The following is a 5,000-nucleotide window of genomic DNA, read 5'->3' as shown; positions in this document are numbered from 1 at the left end:
TGATCCGATCAACGGAACAGCCTGCTGCTCGTGAAATTAACGTGCAAGTGGCTGAGCACTCCACAGACACGTGTACCCTTAACGTAGTTCTCGGGGGAAGATTCAGCGTGACACAGAGTGTGACAAGGCTGACCCCTTTGAATTACAGGCACAACAGAAACAGGAAGTAAGAGTGAGAGAAAGTTGTGGTGAAAGAGTACAGCAGGGTTCCCCACCATCCCCTGCCGGAGCCTCGTGGAGATTTAGGTGTTTTCGCTCAATAAACACTCACAACGCCCGGTCTGGGAATCGAAACCGCAATCCTATGACTGCGAGTCCGCTGCCCTAACCACTGGGCCATTGCACCTCCACAATGCAACAGATACCATGAGTGAAACCCTCACATTGGGTCCTTGTGAAAATTCACTCTTGATTATATTGCTAGTGGGGTGATAAATCCCTACCACCTCCAGATCACTTGATTTCGACCTTCCTTGGTCTTGTCAATGATGGGTGCTTGACTGCTAGAAGTAGTAGTGATGCATCTCTTTGCCGGCGATATATAGAAAATCAGTGCTAAAGCAGGCGCTGGTGTTGTGACTAGCCATTGAGCTTGTTAAAAGATATTTATTATCAACAGAGGCAGTAATAATACCGAAAGGTAATATTTATTCCCACTTAAATGTGGATGTTCTGTTAGAACAAGCTATACTGAGGTAGATACCAATATCTCTGTCACTAATATGAGGTCTGTTCAATAGGTATCTGGACTGTTGCCATAGTAACGAAGCTAAAGCATGCAGAGTAAAGCCGCTTGGTAAGAACTGACGTTGGACTCTACTGTTTACAGCAGTGCTTGGAAGGAAGGTGTGTAGCATGTAACTGTCGCACTGACTATGACAGAAAGTTGTCATGGTGATACCTGCTCAGAGGTTTACGCAAAGTTGCCGAAAGTGTATGGAAAGGAGTGTATGAGCCGCACACAAATGTATGAGTGGTTCAGACGTTCCCAAGATGACCGAAAAAATGTCGATAGTAGCCCACAACCAGCAGATATGAGAAAAACATCGCAGATGTACATGCAACTGTGAGGGGGAAATTGTTGAATCACCATCCGTGAGTTATCAGAGGATGTGTAGAGTAGTTATGGATCAGTTAAGTTTATTATCACTGAAGATTTGGGTATGAGACACATGTCTGCCAAGTTTGTGCCAAAGCTGCTTTCAACTGACCAAAAAGACTCTCAGGTTTCAGTTGTACAAGTTCTTGATTATGTCGAGAACAATGAAAACTTTTTGAAAACTTTGCATAGGCCTCTGAGCAGCAATCATCAAGCTTTTGGCAAACTTTGATGCTTTGGGCAGCCTGAGACTACAGTAGAAGACACTTGCCCTAAGTGCCATGTAGTAGGACTGAACCTGGAATCATGTTGTTGGGAAGCAAGCTTCTTACCACACAGCCACACCTGAGAAAGGGAAATATTTGAGAGTGAAAGGAATAATGAGAGAGAGAGAGAGAGAGAAAGGGGTACTGAGAGAGAGAGAGAGAGAGAGAGAGAAAGGGGTATTGGGAGAGAGAGAGAGAGAAAGGGGTATTGGGAGAGAGAGAGAGAGAAAGGGGTATTGGGAGAGAGAGAGAGATAGCCCAGTAATATGATAAAGAGAGGGTGAAGCCAAGGGTAAGGTGAGTGAGAGACAAAAGAGGGGTAAGAGTGAGAGGAAGAGATTGGAAGGAGTACAAGAGAGAGAGAAAGAGAAAGAGTCAGATGTGTGTGTGAGGCTCTGGGGGAAAGTGAGGGTAGGAGGGAGAGAAAAAGGGAGAGAGAAAGAGAGAGAGAGCGAATTAGATGTGTTTGTATGTGGGGGAGTGAAGAAGTGAGGTTCAGAAAGAGAGAGGGAAAAAGAGAGACAGAAAGAGGGAATAACAGAAAGAGGGAATAAGATGTCTGGACTGATAGTGGCAGTAGTGGAGACATAAGGATCAGAAAATGGTGAGGAATAGAAGAAAGTAAGAGAGAGTGGGAGGCAAGGAACAGACAGGTGGTGGTGGGAGTAGGAGAAGAGAGAAAGGGAGGGAGAGAAAGAGGTGGCTGTAGAAGAGATAGAGTGGTGGAGAGAGAGGTAGGAGTAGGAGTGCGAGAGAGTAGGAGGCAAGGATCAAGAAGGTGGAGGTGAGAGTAGGAAAGAGAAAGAGACAGAGTGGGAGGCTAAGATCAAGAAGGTGGTGGTGGGAGTAGGAGAGAGAAAGAGACAGAGTGGGAGGCTAAGATCAAGAAGGTGGTGGTGGGAGTAGGAGAGAGAAAGAGACAGAGTGGGAGGCTAAGATCAAGAAGGTGGTGGTGGGAGTAGGAAAGAGAAAGAGACAGAGTGGGAGGCTAAGATCAAGAAGGTGGTGGTGGGAGTAGGAAAGAGAAAGAGACAGAGTGGGAGGCTAAGATCAAGAAGGTGGTGGTGGGAGTAGGAGAGAGAGAATGGGAGGCTAGAGAAGGTGGTGGTGGAAATGAGAGAGAGAGAGAGAGAGCGAGAAAGTGGGAGGCAAGGATCAAGAAAGGGTGGTTGTGGAAGTAAAGAGAGAGAGAGAGAGAGAGAGAGAGAGAGAGAGAGTGGGAGGAAAGGAGCAAGTAAGGTGGTGGCGGTGTAAAAGAATAAAAGCTTGTGAGGCAAGGAATGAAGAGGTGGTGGTGGGAGTGAAAGAAGAAGAGAGAGTGGGAGGCAAGGAAGGAAGAGGTGGTGGTGGGAGTGAAAGAGGAAGAGAGAGTGGGAGGCAAGGAACGAACAGGTGGTTGTGGGAGTGAAAGAGGAAGAGAGAGTGGGAGGCAAGGAAGGAACAGGTGGTGGTGGGAGTGAAAGAGGAAGAGAGAGTGGGAGGCAAGGACCGAACAGGTGGTTGTGGGAGTGAAAGAGGAAGAGAGAGTGGGAGGCAAGGAGCAAATAGGTGGTGGTGGTGGTGGGAGTATAAAAGAGTGATAAGAGTGGGAGGAAATGGGAAGAGGAGTCGTTGTGAGGTGAAAAGACTGGAAGAATCTTCTGGAGGTTGAGAGATGAGATGACTTCCGCTGTCACCTGAGTCGGTCTCCAATTCAACTTTTGCACATAATTTCTGGCGGAAGCAGGCAGATGCCAGTGCACACTGCATCATGCTGCATTGCTGTGTTAGCAGATACAGTAACAGTGTGGCTGATGCTAATGGAGGGGGCAGAGGTGGAGGTGATGATGATGATGATGATGATGATGATTATGGTGGTGGTGGTGTGTTGGTGATGGTGGTGGAGACAATGAGGATGATGATGATGATGATGATAATGTTGATAATGAAGATGATGATGGTTGTAGTGGTGGTGGTGGTGGTGGAGACAATGAGGATGATGATGATGATGATGATGATGATGATAATGAAGATGACGATGGCTGTAGTGGTGGTGGTGGTGGTGGAGACAATGAGGATGATGATGATGATGATGATGATAATGTTGATAATGAAGATGATGATGGTTGTAGTGGTGGTGGTGGTGGTGGAGACAATGAGGATGAAGATGATGATGATGATGATGATGATAATGAAGATGACGATGGCTGTAGTGGTGGTGGTGGTGGTGGAGACAATGAGGATGATGATGATGATGATGATGATGATAATGTTGATAATGAAGATGATGATGGTTGTAGTGGTGGTGGTGGTGGCAATTGTGGAGGTGATGATGATAATGATGACGATGACGGCAATGGTTCCAACTGTTCTTTCAGTTTATGACACGTATTTAGTCATGACTGCTTTTGATCTTCCATGAACAAGGAAGGCACAAATTTGGCTGCAACTCATTTTATTCGCAACTCCTCGCTCAAAATCCGTTGCCAAGAGCTCCAGGACACACGAGTCATATCGACAAGTTCATCAATTGCTCGGTGATGGTCCTCCAAGATCAGTTCATGAATTACTGTGATGATAGATTTTAAATTTTACTTTAAGGGTATATATATGTCTGGAATACTCAGCCACCTGTTATAATTCAGTTGATTTACTACACTCTCAGAGTGGTTGGCGTTAGGAAGGGCATCCAGCTGTAGAAGCTCTGCCAAGTCGGATTGGAGTCTGGTGTAGCCATCTGGTTTCACCAGTCCTCAGTCAAATCATCCAACCCATGCTAGCATGGAAAGCGGACGTTAAACGATGATTTCATTCATTTGGGAGGTCAATGGTTGTCCTGAGCAAGGTTGGTCTTCAGGTGACAAATGACCGTTCCTAAGGTGTAAAAAGAAACTCGTAAACTTGCAATTTGCTCATGACACAATGTCCTTGTAAACTATTAGAAGTATGACCACTCTTTTGGTCTCCGTTTTTCCCCAGCAGAAAACAGAATTTCATGGAAGCCTGTTGTTCCTTAGTTTCAGCCATCACGAAAATTCAAGAAACAGGGGAGAAGCACTGCAAAACAAAGACACCCCATGTAACTGTACAAGTTCGTTAGATGCTGCCGGTCGGCACTGATGCCTGAGGGTTGCATCAAGTGATTTCTAGTAGTGGGAGCCTGAACTACAGATGTTTCTGGGTACTTTTGAGTACCCCTCTTGTAAGTTTGTTGTGGAGGTGCAATGGGCCCAGTGGTTAGGGCAGCAGACTCGCGGTCATAGGATCGCAGTTTCGATTCCCAGACTGGGCGTTGTGAGTGTTTATTGAGTGAAAACACCTAAAGCTCCACGAGGCTCCGGCAGGGGATGGTGGCGAACCCTGCTGTACTCTTCCACCACAACTTTCTCTCACTCTTACTTCCTATTTCTGTTTTGCCTGTAATTCAAAGGGTCAGCCTTGTCACACTGTGTCAAGCTGAATATCCCCGAGAACTACGTGTCTGTGGAGTGCTCAGCCACTTGCACGTTAATTTCACGACGGAGTGCCAACAACAACAACAACAACAACCACTTAGTGGTAGTCGATAGTTTCTTGAAATGGACGGAAATTTGTAAGTGTAAAAAAAAATCAACTTCCTCAACTGTGATAAACTTTTAACACGAATTGTTTGCGAG

The 5,000-nt window shown here is 46.0% G+C and overlaps 1 protein-coding gene across 36 annotated transcripts in view; it reads left to right on the top strand.

The window, feature by feature from the left end:
* Positions 1-5,000, top strand: part of LOC106874339 (sodium-dependent dopamine transporter) — a 232,256-nt gene that overhangs the window by 35,669 nt on the left and 191,587 nt on the right. The window lies entirely within an intron of this gene.

Source organism: Octopus bimaculoides, chromosome 30, assembly GCF_046866305.1.
Source record: "Octopus bimaculoides isolate indiv1 chromosome 30, ASM4686630v1, whole genome shotgun sequence".
NCBI classification, from domain to species: Eukaryota; Metazoa; Mollusca; class Cephalopoda; order Octopoda; family Octopodidae; genus Octopus; species Octopus bimaculoides.
This window is presented reverse-complemented; position numbering and strand designations above follow the sequence as displayed.